Source organism: Myotis lucifugus, unplaced genomic scaffold (assembly GCF_000147115.1).
Source record: "Myotis lucifugus unplaced genomic scaffold, Myoluc2.0 scaffold_18, whole genome shotgun sequence".
In the NCBI taxonomy this organism is placed as follows: domain Eukaryota; kingdom Metazoa; phylum Chordata; class Mammalia; order Chiroptera; family Vespertilionidae; genus Myotis; species Myotis lucifugus.
This window is the reverse complement of record NW_005871066.1, coordinates 1,571,817-1,591,174: the sequence shown is the minus strand read 5'-3', so window position 1 is coordinate 1,591,174 and position 19,358 is coordinate 1,571,817.

The following is a 19,358-nucleotide window of genomic DNA, read 5'->3' as shown; positions in this document are numbered from 1 at the left end:
TTCCGGCGTCGCCTCCTAAGGGGCTGAGGTACCCCAAGGGGGGTCCGTCACATTGGCGGGACCTGTTTTTCTTCTTGACTATGAATTTCCCTAGGGGACCACTCCACAAGGACGTTAGGAAGGCATGGTTCTAGGCTGAGAGTGCAGATGCCGTGCACGCTATGAGGACACAGTGTGCGGCACCCCGGGTTCCCGGCACCCCCAAACGGAAGCTCACTGAAATCCCCAAGTTTGAGTCCTTCGCCTAGTCTGAATTTTGCAAGCTTTCCCAGCATTCTTAGGTACATTTTGATTACATTTTGAGTGACTGTTAGAGCTTCCTAGACTAGGTGCTTGGCTATATCTCAGATGAAGTCATACTTAACCCTCATAGTACCTCGGGCTGGGCGGGGTGGCTGTTGTCCTTCCCATTCTGCAGATGAGGAAGCAGAGGCAGAGGTTTACCTGGTTTGCCCCACTCCCAATCCTCAGCAGAGTGGGCGCTAGCTGCCAGGCTGTGGGCTCGGTGGTGTATTAGGCCACACCGTCTGCTTTGAAGCCTCTGGGGGCAGGAGGAGTGGCTTCAGTTTCATTTGTTTGTTGGTTTCCCTTTCATTGGGGAAGATGACATCATCAGTAGGTCCAGTTCTCTATTCCCGCTGCCTTTGTCTCTTGAGTAGCCACTGTCCTGACTCATTCCATTTTGGTTTGGATTTCAACCAATTGCAACCTAATCCCTCATACTGTTGGCGGAGAAAGAGCATCAAATATTAATCCAGAGTTTGGAAAGGAGACTCTGGAAGGGCAAGGGGCCTTCACGACTCAGCTCTTTCTCTAGTATCGGAACGAAAGCCAACCAGCCAGCCAGCCAGGAAGATGATTGTGGGAGGAGAGATCTCAGAGCTTCAGAACAGGGGGAGAGGGGGTGGTTCCTGAGCCCACAGCAGCAGCAACATCTGGCAGCTCATCAGAAATGCAGGATGTGGGGTGTGCACTCCCCTGAGACCCCCAATGAGGGAATTACAGTTGGAGAAGCACCATTCTAACCCATACCTGCCTTCCTTGTCTGAACTCGGGCAACGGGCTGGGCTCAGGGAGGGCGTAAACCGTGAACTCAGATCTCCTTTCTGGTCATCAGATGGGAGGGAACTTCAGGCAGGAGTGGCCGAGAATCAGATCCGGGCCCATAAGACCTGGCCTCGCATCGGGAAATGCAGGCGGCTGATGAGGAACCGAGTAAATGGGCCAGCCTCCACGTGTGGTGGCTGAGTTAGCAAAACCCAGCAGGTCAGGTTGCATCCCCAGCGTTTCCTTTTACATAAGCACTGGCTGGCTTCTCCGCAGGAGGGCCATGGGAAGTCGCCAGGCCCTGCGAGCAGTGGGAGAGTTGGCCTGATGGTCCCTCTTCCTCTAGGAACCAGCGCAATCATTTCTCCCTAGCAGCTCAGCTCATGAATTAACCATTTCCCCTGAAACTGAAATTGGAAGCGTTTCCCGGGGCAAAAGCACTTTTATTCCCCTCTGAGTCCTTCTCTAAGTGCAGGTGAGCTCCAAGCTCGGCACGCCCTGCTCTGCAGAAATGCTCCCAGCCGACCTGTCCCCCCCTCCAGGGTCATCTCACAGCTTAGTTGGAGCCCGAGAGTCAAGACGAAAAGCAAACCAGTGGAGTTTGGCGTTTTCTCAGCTCATCGCGATGAATTGTTGGCAAGTCTTCCAAACTTTGCCCGTTTAAAACTTGGTTCTCGAGTAGAATATAATTTACCCGACCACCTCCTCCAGGGTGCCAAGTGAAGGTTAATGAGACAATGCTCGTGCTTTGACTCCTGGGGGCAAGTAGCCTGTGAACATATCAAACACAATGACTAGATGTAGGGGAGATCTTTATTTATTTCCTCACCTGAGGATATTTTTCCATTGATTTTTAGAGAGAGTGGAAGGGAGGGGGAGAGACAGAGAGAGAGAGAGAGAAACATCAATGCGAGAGAGACACATCAATACGTTGCCTCCTGCACATCCCCGACCAGGGCCAGGGATTGAGCCTGCAAACCCTAGGCTAAAAGCCGTTTCTTTAGAAATCATGCTCACTAGCTTTTCTGTTTCTGTCAACATTAGGACGACATTTATCCCATCTTGTGCCAAGTCTTGTACAGAGGAGACTGTGACCATCACTGTGGCCTGAATGAAATAGATGCCTGTCCTGCTTGGGGAGGAGGGTGCTGGTTACTCAGAGTTCTGGTGGCTTTGGGGGCATCGCCCACTGACCAGGCTCCATGCAGATGTGGGGCCTGAGACCCCGAGGCTGCCGAAGCCTCCTTTACCTAGAAACGCAGGTGCTGTTTACACGCAGGTGCTGTTTACACATTAGCTGGCCCCTCATTTAACGGGCGGGGAGAGAGAGACCCTGAGCAAGTTTCTCTTTCTCATTGTCCGAAAGCTTCCTGTTCCTGCAAGCAAAAGACTCTGAGGTGGGCTTGCCAGGAACCACGAGGCTCACACGCCAGGGATGTTTTCCGGGCTTCTTGCTGGTGGCCCACCTTGCAGACTCGAGGCAGAGACTTGGAATGAGCCTCAGAGTGCGGACTTGGAATGAGCCTCTCTGGACAGAAGCATCTGCAGAGCTGGGCTCTCAGAGGAAGAAACGAGGGGAAGGGGTGATGGCCCTGAAGGTTTCACTTGACCTGAACATCGGGGCTGGCAGAGTGATAGGAGGGACCAAGGTCACTGAGTCCTGCTCCTCTGAAGCCAACGGGATAGATGGTCTGGGGATGATGCCCGGAGAGCAGACGTCCCAGGGACAGGAGAGAGGCTGAGCGGGTCCAGGAGGCTGGCGTAGGGAGGACAGAGGCCCCGGAGAGTTGAGATCTGGGTCAAAGGAGACTGCACAGAGCTGAGTCAAGAACAGCAACAAAGATGCTTGACCAGCATGGCTCAGGGGTTGAGCATCAACCTGCGAACCAGGAGGTCACAGTGTGATTTGAGGTCAGTCAGCATGCCCAGGTTGCAGGCTCCATCCCCAGTGTGGCTCAGGGGTTGAGCGTCAACCTGCGAACCAGGAGGTCACAGTGTGATTTGAGGTCAGTCAACATGCCCAGGTTGCAGGCTCCATCCCCAGTGTGGGACATGCAGGAGGCAGCCAATCAACAATTCTCTCTTATCATTGATATTTCTATATCTCTCTCCCTCTCCCTTTCTCTCTCTGAAATCAATACCAAAAAAAAAAAAGAAAGAAAGAAAAGACCAGCAGTGATGACCACACAGATCACCAGGCTGGGGAAGTGGGGTGTGGGAAGACTTCTCTACGTTGTCTCAGTTCTTCTCTCCCAGGCCAGGGGCCCAGGAAAATGCGGTGATGACAGGAGCATTCTCACAGCTCATCCTTTAAAAGCAGCTGAAAGGACTGTTCCTGCGGCCGGCTGACCTCGCAGACCGTTTCCATACAGCTTGCCCCTGAGTGTTGCCACATTCTAGACAGAGCTCTTTGGTGAAGTCGCAGCTTAAAGAGCAAGGATTTGAAAAACTGCTCTTTAACTTCAACACTGTCCCCAGGCTCCTGCCCTCTGCTAGCGTGATTGCTCTAGGGCAGCGGTTCTCAACCTGTGGGTTGCGACCCCTTTGGGGGTCAAATGACCCTTTCACAGGGGTCGCCTAAGACCATCGGAAAACACATATATAATTACATATTGTTTTTGTGATTAATCACTATGCTTTAATTATGTTCAATTTGTAACAATGACATTGGGGGTCACCACAACATGAGGAACTGTATTAAAGGATCGCGGCATTAGGAAGGTTGAGAACTACTGCTCTAGGGGGACAAAGGATTGTTGACTTAGCGAATGAGTGAATAGGCCTCTGGCTGCTTAGGGCTGGGGTGGGGGGGGCCCTCCCTCCCCATAGACAGCCCTCCCCACAGAGGAGCAGGGCAGCATGGAGGGGAACGGAGCGGTTCAACAGGAGAGGTGAGGTTGAATCCGAGTCTGTGTGGACACCACGAAGAGGCTGGGCTTTGAGGACAAGAGGGGAGCAGTGGGAACTTTGGCTGGCCCTCCTGGTGGAAGGCTGGGCAGGGGACATGTGGAAACAGCCACGGTCACCCTCCAGGGGTGCCAATTTATTGAAAACGTTACTACAAGAATGAGACGTGAACGTGTGTCACTCACTTTAAAACCATAAAGTGTTTATACGTTTTGATTTTAAAATATTCCATTTTTACCCAGCCAGTGTGGCACAGTGGTTGAACATCGACCTATGAACCAGGAGGTCACGGTTCGATTCCCAGTCAGGGCACATGCCCAGGTTGCAGGCTCCATCTCCAGAAGGGAGCATGCAAGAGGCAGCCGATCAATGATGTTTCTCGATCTCTCTCTCCCTTTCTCTTCCTTTCTCTCTAATATCAATAAAGACACATTAAAAAATTCAATTTCTATTGAATATTTTTATTGATGTCCTTCGATTTTCTGTAACGTAAGCCCCGCCCCCAGCCATTGATCTTTGGTGAAAGTGATGGCACATGCCTGCTGGGACCCTCCAGCCCTTTGGGCCGCACATTCCAGACGAGGCCACCCTCAGGTGCACCTTCGTAGAGCAGAGCTGGAAAGATGAGGTGCTGCAGTCTGAACATCAGAGGCACAGGAGATCCTAAGGGAATTTTAAAATCCAGGCCAGGAGAGGTCTGGCAAGGTGTTTGTGTCGAGTGTTTAGCAGGGAAAGTGTTTCAATGTGAAGGTCCCAGGCAGGGCGGGAACCCACGGACCAGCCAGAGACCACAGTGAAAAGGTTCGGGAGGTGTGGCCCTGGCCGGTCCCAGCCCAGAGGGGCTCCTGGGACCCAGCTTCGTTTCTGTGGGGCGCTCCTCTGGGGTCACACATTCCTGTGTGTGACTTCACCTGTCTTCCTCGTACTCCACAGGAGCCCCCCGAGAACAGAGACCGTGGCTCACGCCGTGCCTGGCTCGCTGGAGGAAGGCAGATGGTGCCCACTTGCTCAGCATGTATTTATAAGTTAGTGCCAACTGAGTGCTACACAGACAACAAATAAATGATCATCAAAGGCAGCTGGGGGAGAGCATGAGTGTGTGTGTGATTGGGCGTTGTAAATGTCACATCAAATTAACCTTTCTCCTCCGAGTTGAATTCTAAATTAAACCCCTGTGTTTGGACTTTGAGTTTTGTTTGTGCCCGCACTCCAAAAACCATCTTGCATGCAATCGGGATTTTCATGTACAATAAGAGAACAGGGCTGTGGGCTTTAATATTTTCCAAGACATTAAGTAGAGGCTGGCTGTTTCAAAAACATAATATTTAATTATTTGCAAACATCTTTTTTTTTCTCAATTGTAGTACAATTAAAGAGGGTTTTTTGGAGAAGGAGATGAAATGAGTGAAATTTGAATTGACCATGAGTGGACCAGGAATTACTTGACCAAAGGACACTCATTATAGGGCACAAAGGGTGTGACTCGAGAGGGGAAAATATCTTGAAGCCACGAATCCCTGCTGAACTGGAAATTGAATGGTGACATGAATAAAGCCTCATCGATAAAACATGCGAGCTACTGAAATAGATGGGGAAGGCAGGGAATGAAATCAAAGACAATCCACTTTTGCTGAAAAACAACCTTGAGCAGCAATGTTTCACACCACGGTTAATATAAAATAAGTCATTATTTGAAAAGGAAAAAGAAAAAAAGAAAGCTCGCCTGATTACATCACATCAATAATGCATTTGCTAGAAGCTCATCATGGTCTTTTCTATAAAGGCCAAGTAATGGAGAGAAATCACCTCCTATCTGCTCCTGCCCGGGAGGATTTACTTCGTTATCCTGTTCTGGTTGAACCTGTGAAAATTCTCCGGGGGCTCCGTGCAGAGGAATCCAGGCCCTCTGTGTAGGCATCCAAAATAATTCAGGACAACAAGGAAAAATAAACAGCCACTCTCATTTCCACTCTCAACCCCATCCTCCAGCAAGGTGCTTTTTGTTTTAATTATCCAGAAAATGAAGTTAATTCTTCACTTAGTTGTGCCTTTAGACAAATGGTCATAGCCTATGTGTGTTCTTTTAGTCTGTAATTACTAGCATCTCTGGGTGCTGGGGCTACTCAAGGTGATCCATATTCCTTAACTCTTTTTTTGTTTTTGTTGATCCTCACCCAAGGGTATTTTTTCCATTGATTTTTTTTTCTTTTTTAGAGAGAGATTGGAAGGGAGGGATGGGGAGAGAGAGAGAGAGAGAGAGAGAGAGAGAGAAAGAAACATCGATGTGAGAAAGACACATCAATTAGTTGCCTCCTGAACACACCTGGGCCAGGGCCAGGGCCGGGGATCAAACCTGCAGCCCAGGAATGTGCCCTTGACTGGGAATCGAACCCATGACCCTTCGGTGCATGGGCCAATGCATTAACCACTAAGCCAAACCGGCCAGGGCCGAATTCCTTAATTCTTAGGCTCTTGGTCTCATCTGGAAAAGGAGCAAAGTAATACCTGAATCGTGGTTAGGATTCCATGAGATAAGATAAAGTAAACCATGTGTCCATTGCCGCATCTGATACCTGGGCTGGTTCCATTTGCTCTCTTATCCATTACATCTTTTTTTAATATTTGTTTTTATTGATTTCAGAGAGGAAGGGAGAGGGGGAGAGAGATAGAAACATCAATGATGAGAGAGAATCATTGATCGGCTGCCCCCTGCACACCCCCTAGTGGAGATGGAGCCTGCAACCCGAGCATGTGCCCTTGACCAGAAACAAACCTGAGACACTTCAGTCCGACGCTCTATCCACTGAGCCAAACCGGCTAGGCATCCATTACCTCTTTTGACAGCAGTCATTGTTGATCACTCATGAAATGCTTCCTTGCAGAAACATATGAACCAGTGAGTGAGAAAACAAGAAAACAGAACAGTGTGATATTCATGCGCTAAATGATGTAGTTGTGAACAGGGCACCTGATCCACCAACCAGCTGCATGGGAAGGGGAGGGGTTCCCATAGAAGGGAAGCCAGGTAGAGGCATGTGGGCAGGACGGACCCAGAGGGGAGAGCTAGCTCTGCTGTTTTCAGAAATAGCCGTTCACTCGGCCTTGGGCTGCAGTAAGAGATAGTCCAGGGGCAGCAGGGGCCACAGTGTGAAGGAGCTCAGACACCTTGGAGAGAACTCTGAGCTGTTACCAGGATAACAGAGCATCACAGTATTGTTTTCTTTAAAAATAGCATTTGTTTTTTTCAGATTGCAGATGTTTATACCTGTTGATTAAAGGGAAGTGCAGAAAAGCTTACCAACCCTATATAGTAAAAGGCTAATAGGCAAATTGGTCAAACAGCAGAATGACCAGTCACTATGATGTGCACTCACCACCAGGGGGCAGACGCTCAAAGCAGGAGCTGCCCCCTGGTGGTCCGTGCGCGCTCCCACAGGGGGAGCGCTGCTCAGCCAGAACTCGGCTCACGCTGGTGAGCGCAGCAGCAGTGGTGGGAGCCTTTCCCTCCTCCGCAGCAGCACTAAGGATGTCTGACGGCTTAGGCCCACTCCCCAAGGCAGGGAGCAGGCCTAAGCCATCAGTCGGACATCCCCTGAGGGCTCCCAGACTGTGAGAGGGCACAGGCTGGGCTGAGGGACACCCTCTCCCCCTGAGGCCTCTGGTGAGAATATAAATGAGCAGCCCCACAGTCCTCATCCAGAGGTAATCACGGTGAATATTTTGGTGTAATGTTCTTCATGATTGAGGTAGTACTTTTTATTGCTTCTTGTTGTTACAGACATTGCATGTGAATTGTAAAAAAAAAAAAGACAAATAATTAAAAACCCACCCCAAATCCCTTCACATAGTTACACTTAATTAGTGTGTATCCATCTGAATCCTTTTCTCTGTGTATCTCTGTCTTGTTCTTAATCTGTTTATCACTCTCTTCTGAATGTTTCTTAACCTGTATGTTCCTTTTAATATATCAGAAGGGTGTTTCCTGAATTTCATATAGGATTTCATGTACAGCATTATCTATATATACAAAAGCCAAGCGACCAGAACAACCGGTCGCTATGACCCGCACTGCGGCAGCCAACCGGCCCAATCGGGGCCCCAATCGCTCCCCCCAACTGCCTGTGGCCCCTCCCTCTGATTGGCCCCATGGGGGCAGGCTGGCCAGACCCCACTGTGCACAAATTCGTGCACTGGGCCTCTAGTCTTTGTATAACAAAATTCATTTGACCAATTCCTATAGTGAACATTTATCCTTTTCCAAATTACACTCTTAATACCAATATTGTGATAAAAATTTCATGGGTAAACCTTTCACGGATCTCTAAAATTTCCATAGAATAAGCCATTATCAGTGGCATTTAATGTAATTAAAGATATTGAATATACACTCTTATGTTGCCCACTGAAATACAATTCCAGTTTTTCTCCTGGTAGTCAAATATGTGCCCCATGTCACCTCAGCCGTGGGGTCTCATCGGGTTCTTTAAGAGTTGACAGTTTTATAGGCAAAACATGGTAACTTGTTGTCAATTTGCATTCCTTTGTTTAATAATGAACACCTTTTAATGTATCAATTGGTAACTTCTTCTCTTTCAAATTGTGTGTTAGTGAACCTTGGCCATTTATTGTATTAATTCTTTTCTTATCGAGTCTTATATTAAGGCTATTTACCCTATGTGGCATATATCAAAAATATTCTTATTAGTAAATAGTTGGTTGTTAAATTACATTCATGACTATTTTGTTGCAAAGAAGCAGTAGCAGGAGAGTTTCCAGCATGTGGGTAGCTGACTATCGCTCTCTGCCTGTGCACGTTCTGCCCGTGGCCTTGGGCTCAGCACGGCATCTGCACAGCACGTCTGCATGAATGCTGTCTGTGGTTCACGCTGGTGATCACAGCTTTGCTCCACATGCAATTTACACTCTGCACTGTGTGAGGCAACGCTCCAGTGGGGTTATTCCCCCGATGCTTAGCCAATGCCTCCACCCTCTGTGTTGAGGAACCCAGCCTTTCACTCGCCCCTTTTTTTTCATTAACGGAACCCAGTCTTTGGAGCAAGTTCCTGCTGCCAGAGCAGAAAGCAGAACTGCTCCGGGGGCTGCTCACATTTCCTGAAGGGCTGGCCTCACTGTTAGGTGTGACTGCACCCTTTCCTTCCTTTTTCTTGGAATGTGAGGCGGCTCCTGTCCCGGCAGGCAACCCAGCTGCTGAGGATGGGGGGCCGGTGGAGTCTGAGCCCCATGGCTCTCTGGGGTCCTCATGCCAGCTCCGATGGTTTGCTGGATGGCAGGACACGAGCCTCTGGGGGGCTGGTCGTGCTAGGAGGACCCATAAGCGCAGGAGGGAAAACAATAGCCTCGGTGATTTAAGAAGGCTCCTCACACTTTGGGAAAAGCAACAGTTCTCTCCGACCGCCCTCCCTCGGTGCACAGCTGGGAAGTTCCGAGTTCAGGTTCTGAGTTAGATGTGCTCAGTGTGGTGGTACAGTAGGGAGAAAGCAGGTGCCGTCTTTACTGCTCCACAGCGATGGTGCTGCAGAGAGGACAGATGTTTACCAAACACACACACCACACACACACCACAGAGAAAAGCCCACGCTGCCCTCCTGGCCTGTGGTGTATTAGAAAAGAGGCATTAGTTCCACCCAGCAGCAGTGTCCTGGTCTCCTTGGAGACCACCCGGAGGACAAGAGCCGCAGGAAAGCCACGGAGCGTGATGGCGGTGGAGAGGCAGAGCCCTTCGTGGTCTGTTCAGGTGAGGAGCCTCCCAGATTCCAGTCAAGGGCACATGCCCAGGTTACCGGCTCAATCCCCAGTGTGGGGCATGCAGGAGGCAGCTGATCAGTGATTCTCACTCATTGATGTTTCTATCTCTCCCTCTCCCTTCCTCTCTGAAATGAATAAAATTAGGGGGGGAAAATGAAATCAATAAAAATATATTTAAAGAAAAGTAAAAATGTCATATTTTCTTTTTTGTTAATCCTCATGTGAGGATATTTTTCCATTGATTTTTAGAGAGAGTAGAAGGGAGGGGGGAGGCAGAGAGAGAAACATTGATGTGAGAGAGACATGGATTGGTTGCCTCCCGGATGGAGCCTGCAACCAAGGTATGTGCTCTTGACTGGAACTCAACCCAGGACACTTTAGTGCATGGGCTGATGCTCTATCCACTGAGCTAACCAGCTAGGGCAACACGTCATATTTTCCAGTGATTGACTTAGGATGGTGAACAAAGGACCCCAAGGATTTAGTGGTCGTAAAACTATTTAATATTTGGCCTTTCTGAGTCTTGCGTGTAAAATAATACCTAGCTCAGATGAGATCAAGTATGTGAAACACGTTACATGTAAGCAAAGGGTAAACACAATGGCGCCTGGTAAGCATTTCCTGTGTAATTGTTTATATTACGAGACAACCTGATGGAATAATTTTTTTAAAGCACATGATTTGGGTCAGATTCCTAGCCTGGCCTTGTGTGACCTTGGGACACCAATAAACCTGGCTGCTCCAATACTTTTTAAATGGGGAAAATAGTCCTATTGGGAGGAGTCATTATGCAGATAGTGCTGATGTAAAGAAAGTACTCAAGAAATTGTGGCTTCTCTCTGTTTAAATATTCATGCACCCACCCTCAGTTGTCTATATCTTATAGGGTAGCCTAGTCTGCAATACCTGTTTCTCTGAGACTAAATCACAGTGGAAATACTGACCCACAGAATTCTTAGAGCTGCATCCAAAGCTTAACCCCTTCCCTAAGCGCAATCCTATATAATAAAACCCTAATATGCAAATTTATCGAATGGTGGAATGACCGGTCGCTATGACGCTCACTGACCACCAGGGGTCAGACACTCAATGCAGGAGCTGCCTCCTGATGGTCAGTTTGCTACCACAGGGGGCATGCCACTCAGCCAGAAGCCGGGCTCATGGCTGGCAAGCACAGCAGCAGTGGTGGGAGCCTCTCCCACCTCCACGGAAGCGCTAAGGACCCCTCGGGGGATGTCCACCTGCCGGCTTACAGGGAGTGGGCCTAAGCTGGCAGGCAGACATCCCCCGAGGGGTCCTGGACTGCAGGAGGGTGCAGGCTGGGCTGAAGGACCCACCCCCCCGTGCACAAATGTTGTGCACCGGGTCTCTAGTATTAAGATAAGAACATACAACAAAAATGCCTCCTCTCCCTCTTGAAATACTACCAGGTTGCACAACCAGGGGCTCTGTGTGTGCATGGCGCTGCAGAGTGCACAAGTAATGGTAGTTGCAATATTTGTGGATAATTGTTAACATTTTTCGCTCTGCTTCTTTGCCCTACGACTCCCCCTATTTCTTGCTATAAATCTGGATGTTTTATTTTTTTACGTGTGGTCATCATTGGGCCTGGCTTCTTTGGAGGGTAATCGTGTTGTTATGACTAATTACAGATAATGCCTCTGAGAAGAGAACGCTTTGGAGGTGTGGGTGTCCTAAATGTCTCAGGTCAATTTATGAAGCCGGGAGCAAGCCCCAGGAGCAGCACATAGTAAGTGTTAATGTCCTCTCTCCCCACTAACTTAATTTGGTTGTCACGGGACGGTGTGTGGTGTGATTTAAGCCAAAGGTGATCATACAAATGTCTCCCTGCAGCCAGAATAACATCCTGTCACACCGGCCTGGTTCTGCTGGGGTTCGTGCAAACGGTGCAGATTGCTCTCCTATCCCATGGACTTGACATAAAAATGTCTTCACAGAGGATGTCCTGGGAGGACCTACTCTTTTCTTTGCTTAACTTTGTGAGGCAGCCCTTTCCCTAATGTTTACTTCCCTGGAATTAAATTGAATTTTCTCTTATTAGCATAAAAAAGTTATCTGTCCTGAAGAAATCTCATTTTCAGATCTTGAAGTTTCTATGAACACTTTGCAGAGTTTATCCCATTTAACAACGCTTAAATTTTAATGCAGTTCCAGCATAAAAGTTCAGTATAAAAGGTCGTTTTGATGCTAGTATTGAATTCAGCATCTGTTTAGCAGAACTCTGTGCAGAACAAAACAGAGCAGTGCTCTGCTTCCTAATAACAGGATAAACGAAACATGGGCTTTGGCCTCAGTGAACAGGAAAGCTTGGAGCTGTCATAGTCGACTAAAACTTCTAATAACCCATGTCAACTGCACTTGCTAGCATCGACATTTTAAAAATAGTATTTTTATTGTTGGCTCAGCAAAGAACTTTCCCTCCAGGCTATCGACTTTTTCTAAGCACACATGATATCAGAAACGGGGTTAAAGACATTGTGCAAAGAAACTAATCATTAGAATGAAAGTCATAAATTAAAAGAATGAATTTTGCTGAAGAACTTAAGCTGACACCCGCCGTGTAAAATATGAGGCTAAAAGTCAACCATACCATTACTTAGTGAAATGATTAAACAGACATCGGTAGGTTTAAATCCTGTGACTTAGCAACCTGAGAGTGAACTATCTATAAGAAAACCATGACATATCCTATTTGTCTCTTTCTTGGTATCTGTTGAAGACAAAAGTAGAAGAAATTGCTTAAAATTTCAGACTATAGTTGGTAACACTGTATTAAATAATTGAAATTTGCTAAAAGAGTAGAACTTCAATGTGTTCTCACACACATAAAGATAAATATGTGAGGTGATGGATGTATTCATTAACTAGATGGGGAGAAAAAAATCCTTTCATAATGTATATGTATATCAAATCACCACGACATACACTTTGAATATTTTACAATTCTATATGTCAGTTATATCTTAGTAAAATTGAAATTTAAAAAAAAAAAGTTCAGGCCTCCATTTATTGAATCCTTTAAAGTTAGTAATGTCATAGCTTTAAACATCTATCTATATATATAAAAGCCTAAGCAAACAGCCTATCTATATATATAAAAGCCTGGCTGACTGCCCGACTGACCAGTTGGTAGCTATGACAGGCACTGGCCACCAGGGGGCAGATGCTCAATGCAGGAGCAGAAACCACAGGCATGGAAACATGGAACAGACTGATGAATCTCAGAGGGAAGGGGAGGGGGGAGGGCAGGAAGAGATTAACCAAAGAACTTATATGCATCCTAGAGGCCTGGTGCATGGATTCATGCACCAGTGGGGTTCTTTGGCCTGGCCTGAGGGGATCAGGCCAAAAACAGCTCTCTGACATCCCCCAAGGGGTCCCGGATTGCGATAGGGTTCAGGCCAGGTTGAGGGACCCCACCAGTGCACGAATCCATGCACCAGACCTCTAGTTCTAAAATAAACGACTTTTCATTTCATATTGGGAATTCCGAGCATCTCTGCTGGTCCCCCCTAACCTTCACCCCTTATTCCCTGCCTAAGACTTTACTTTAGGGAAGGAGGTTTTAGAAATTGCAGCAAGACTTCCTGCTCGACCATGTACTAATAACAATTAAATCAGACTTTCTGAAAAGTTGCCAAGAACAATCAAAAAAGATGTTGCTTTTTATGCAGAACACTCACTGAAGAATAGTTCTGCCTCTTAGTCAATGAGTAGATTCTCATTATTTATTTAGATTTAGATTTCTCTGGCAGTTATACTCTGAAGAGCTCATTAGAGTTAATTATTCCAATATCATGTTCATTTTCAGACTCTTGGTATTTATCCTTATGTTTATGTTCATATTTTTGCAGATTTCACCCACTAAATATGTCCTCAGTCTAGTCACATCTCTCCATTTTCATCACCATAAGCCCAGTCCAGGCCTTTCACTTAGAGTGGGATTGCTTGTAAACTGGGCTTCCCACCTCCACCTTCACCTCCTCCATCTGTTCTCCACTCCACAGTCCCCATGATATTTCCTCAGCAAAGAAGACAGCTGGTGGGACTTTGATAAAGATTACATTCAACCGTCCACTCTTGAAACAAGAGGTTGCTGCTTCTATTCTTAATCAGGGCACGTGCCTGTGTTGTGGGCTTGATCCTCCGTAGGGGATGTGAAGGAGGCAGCCGATCAGTGATTCTCTCTCATTTTTGTTTCTGTCTCTCTCTCCCTCTCCCGTCTTCTCTCTCTACAATCAATAAAAATATATATATTGTAAAAGATTACATTGAATCTGTAGATCAATTTAGGGAGTATTAAGGCTATTCAGACTGAGCCATGAAAATGGATGTCTTTACATTTATTCAGGTCTCTTCTAATTTCTTTTAACAATGTTTTGTAGGGTTTTTTATTTCAGCAAATATTTATTGAGTCACTTTTCTATGATATATCTGCTAGACTTTGAATATACAATTAAAATAATTGTCCTTTTATAGTCTCTAATGTATTGAAGTTTTAACAGTACAAGTTTTGTAGTTCTTTTTTTTTTTTTTTAAATATATTTTATTGATCCTCCACAGAGAGGAAGGGAGAGAGATAGAGAGTTAGAAACATCGATGAGAGAGAAACATCGATCAGCTGCCTCCTGCACATCTCCCACTGGGGATGTGTCCGCAACCCAGGTACATGCCCTTGACCGGAATCGAACCTGGGACTTCTCAGTCCACAGGCCGACGTTCCATCCACTGAGCCAAACCGGTTTCGGCAGTTTTGTAGTTCTTTTGTTAATTTTACTCTAAGTGTTTTATTGTTTTTTGATGCTATTTTAAGTGGAATGGTTTTTCTTCATTTTGTTTTCAGGTTTTCATTGGTGTCATATAGAAAAACAGCTAATTTTTGTAGATCTTGTATCCTGCAACTCAATTATTAGTGAATCCTTAAGGATTTTTTTAAAAATATATTTTATTGATTTTTTACAGAGAGGAAGGGAGAGTGATAGAGAGTTAGAAACATCGATGAGAGAGAAACATCGATCAGCTGCCTCCTGCACACTCCCCACTGGGTATGTGCCCACAACCAAAGTACATGCCCTTGACCGGAATCAAACCTGGGACCCTTGAGTCCGCAGGCCGACGCTCTATCCACTGAGCCAAACCAGCCTGGGCCTTAAGGATCTTTTATATAAAAATAATTTCATTATTACTTCTTTCTTTGTAATCTCAATGTCTCTTATTTATTTTTCTTGTCTAATAGCTTTGTCTAGAACAGCAGTTCTCAACCTGTGGGTCCCGACCCCTTTGGAGGTCGAACGACCCTTCACAGGGGTCACCTATGACCATCGGAAAACACGTATATAATTACATATTGTTTTTGTGATTAATCACTATGCTTTAATTATGTTCAACTTGTAACAATGAAATTGGGGGTCACCACAACATGAGGAACTGTATTAAAGGGTCACGGCACTAGGAAGGTTGAGAACCACTGGTCTAGAACCTTTACTTTAGTACAATGTTGGATAGAGATGCTAAGAGTAGACATCCTTGTCTCGTTCCTAATCTAGTTTTTCACCATTAAGCATGATATTGCCTGTGAGATTTTTGGAAATTTTCTTTTATTTCTACTTTGTTGAATTTATTTTTTCATGAAAGGGTGTTGAACATTGTCAAATGCCTTTTCTCTGTCTATTGAGATTATCATGTAGTTTTCGTCCTTTTCCTCTCTATTCTTTGGATTACGTAATCTCTAACGATCTCCCTTCATGTTTGCTAATTGTTTCTTCTGTCGGTTCAAATCTGTTGAACCACTGTAGTGAATTTTGATTCCTTATTGTCTTTTTCAACTCCAGCGTTTCCATTTGCCCTTTTTAGACACTGCATATCTACGGATCTTCTCTATTTGATGAGGCGTTGTCATCATACCTTCCTTTACTTCCTTAGGCAGCCTTTCCTTTCTCTCTTTGATATGTATACTTGCTGCTGTGAAGCCCTCAAAGGCAATTTTTGTTGCCGGCTCTTTTTTTCTGTTTATGGACAACACTTTCCTGTTCCTTTTCATGTCTCAATATTGTTTCTCAATAGCATATGGTAGCCAGTATGAGTACTGCCTCCTCCCCATCCCATTGGATATTCTTATTAATTGCTTCCTTATTTACTGAGTGACGTAGCTGGGCCAGTTCAGTGAAGTCTATGTCCCATGCAGTGTGCATGCTCTGATGTTGCTCCCTAGAGGGCATGGCCTCAGGCCTGTGCACAGTCTCACTGACCTCCTTCCCCAGGAGTGAGGATGGTTTTACTCTGTTCTCTTTGTCTCTTTCCCTGAATTCCCCATTAAGCTTCAGGCTGGTTATTGTACCTAACTGTTAGCCTTCTCTACTTGCTAGATGATTTCTCTATTGTTTTTGACAAACATCTTGGCTCATAAATTGCTCCACAGTCTGATCCAATTAAAGTTGGGTCCCTTTGCTCTCCTAGTCTTTGAAGCTTGATTTACCCCGGGAGAGCTCTTCTTAGCTTTCTTGTTCTCTCTGTTGTACATCTAGTGGCTCTATCACTTTTTCTTGTTGCTATGGAGACTGCTCTTAATTGCTCACCTCCTAGAACTCAATTGTTTTCATCAATGCCTTGGGCTTGAACTTTCGCATGGTCTGTTGCAAATAAAGGGGTGCCTTTCCTGATGTCTGTGTTTAAACTGATATCACTGCCACTCCCTTTTATTTACCCTGTTGTATTTTTCTTCATAGCCATTACATTGACTTGACATTACATGAAATATTTGTTTACTCATTGTACCACACTACAATGTAAGCTTTCTGTGGGCAGACTTAATGTAATATACCCAGTTCCTAGTAGAGTGCTTACTGTAGGGTAGGCATAATAAATAAATAGTAGGTGATTTAGTGACTAGTGATGGAACAAGAATGTCAAAGAACACCACTAATGATCTCAAGGAAAAGGGAAAATTCACAGTGAGAGTTTAGTCTTTGCATACGGATGACTATTCAGAAAACCTTTGGAGTTTATGATAAAACTAGTGCCCCAGTGTACGAATTTGTGCACATGAAAAGGAAATTAATTAGAAGGTGGCCAGCAGGGCAGGAGTGGGCAAAACAGCCAGACACACCTGGAGCCAACCTCTCGTGGTCCCTCCCTGGCTGGCTGCACCTGGAATGCTGCTGCTGCTCAAAGGGCATCTGCAGAGTAAGTGGGGTCCCTCCGACAGGTGGGCTCCCTGGGCCTGGCCTGCAGGGATCTGGCCGAAACAGCCTCTCCGACATCCCCTGAGGGATCCCAGATTGGAAGAGGGCAGTTCTTGGGTGACACACCCCAGAATCAGGCCTCCTCCTCTCTGGTTCCGGGGTACGTCACCCAAGAACCGCCACTGCCAAGTCACTGCAGCTCGGCAGCTCCTGCATTGAGCATCTGCCCCCTGGTGGTCAGTGCACGTCATACCTACCGGCCGATCAGCCAGTTGGACAGTCGCTTAGCCTTTTAGATAGATAGATAGATAGATAGATAGATAGATAGATAGATAAACAGTGTTGAGAAAATAAAAAGTAGATTGGGATGAGTGGGTCTAATACCCCAAATAAAGCTGAACTCAGTAATAATGATGATGACAACACTAATGACAGTAGCAGCACAGCTGTGATGAACTTCATGCTTATTGTGGGCCCAGCCCTGTGCTGTGTTTGCATCTACTATTTCACTGAAAACAATGGTGCTTTGAGGGAGGTACTGTTTTGCAGATGTGCATAGTGAGCACAGAAAGGCTAAGGAGTAAATGCAGGACAGCAGCACAACTAGGAAATGGCACGATTGGGTGTCCAGACTAGGCATTTAGACTTCGAAGCCTATTTTATTACATAAACTACAGTACCATGTTTAAACAGACACAATATTAGGAATGGAGGAAATGGTTAAAAACAAAAGATGCCAAATCAGAATTTTCATAGATCCCCAATAGCTATGGGTAAAAGTGACAGGATGTTAATACTAGTTCTCAAATTATTTTGGCTCAATACCTTATGTTTGGAGAATGAGCTCGGTCCCCTATGAAGTTCACTTTCTTCAGCCCCCTCACAAAAATTCTGAAGAATCCCCACGAGGTATCTCATTCATCTCAGTCATTACACATTCAGTCTAGGTCCTGCAGTCAGAGTTGACCCTGAAGCATGCTGGGATGGTGGTGGTGGCCGCAGTACCTTCCTGCAGAAGAGGTGGAAAGAAAACATGTAGCATTGAGTCAGCTTGGGAAGGGAAACGGAAAACCTGTGTTATAGCACCACCTTCTGGAAACAAAGGAAGAGTTTCTAATTGTCAGCCTGTTGCCCTGTTAGAATAAGTAAACAAAGCCTTTGGTGATTAAGATGTTTGCTACTTCAAATGCTTATGGCAAAGGCTCATTTCATCAAAAACTGTGGAAAATCACAGTAATACATCATTGCAAAAAGAAATGACAATTCTCCAGCAACCGAGCTTAAAAGCATTACATAGTGCAATCTCACTGATAAAACATTCTAAAGTGCTGTTCTGAAGAAGTTCAGATGAGATACAAGAAAACTGTAAGGCAACTATTTGAACTCAAGAATAAAATTTATGAACAAAAGGAGTACTTTACCTAGTAGATTGAAATTATAAAGAGAACCAAGCATAGGTTGAAGAACTCAATGAATGAGACAGAGAATGCATTAGAAAGTATTGGTAATAGGGCAGACCCAAATGGAAGAGAGAATAAGTGACCTGAAAGATAGGAATTTAGAAATTATTCAAGAGGGAGAGAAGAGAGAACTAAGATTTTTTAAAAGTGAAAGAAAAAACACCATGAGAGCTATCTAGTAGGAAAGCCAGTCCTATGTAATAAAAGCCTAATATGCTAAATGTCCAGTCAACCAGTAGGCAGTTCAACCAATCAAAATGTAATCTGCTAAAGTTGTTCAACCGCTCGCTGTGATGTACACTGACCACCAGGGGGCAGACGCTCCAACTGGTAAGTTAGCTTGCTGCTGGGGTCCAGCCAATCGGGACTGAGCCAGACAGGCTGGACACACCCTAGAGCCCGCCCACGGTCTCTCCCTTGGCCTGTGCCCTCTCTAGTATAAGTATAATGGGTGATGCCCTGACTGATGTAGTTCAGTGGTTAGAGCATTGGCCTGTGCATCAAATGGTCTCGGGTTCTATTTCTGATCAAGAGCACATACCTGGGTTGCAGGTTCAATCCCCTGCCCTGGTCAGGGTGCATGCAGGAGTCAACCAATCGATATGTCTCTCCCTCTCTCCCGCTCTCTTCCTTCCATTCTCTCTGAAAACCAGTGGAAAAAATATCCTCAGTGAGGAATAAAAATAACAAAAAAAAAGAAAATAGGTGACTAATTTTAATAATCCTGTATTGCATATTTAAAATTTGCTAAAAGAATGAATCTGGAAAGTCTTCATTATAAGAAAAAAATGTGTAATTATGTATGGGGATGGATATTAACTAGAGTTATTACGATCATTTTGCAATATAATAATTTTTTCATTTTGCCTCTTTAAATATTGCTTCTGCCCAATTCTTTCTCTTCTCCTTTTCTAGGACACCAGCTATGGGCCTGTTAGAGCTTTTCCCTGTGTCCTCCATGTCTTCTGTACAATTT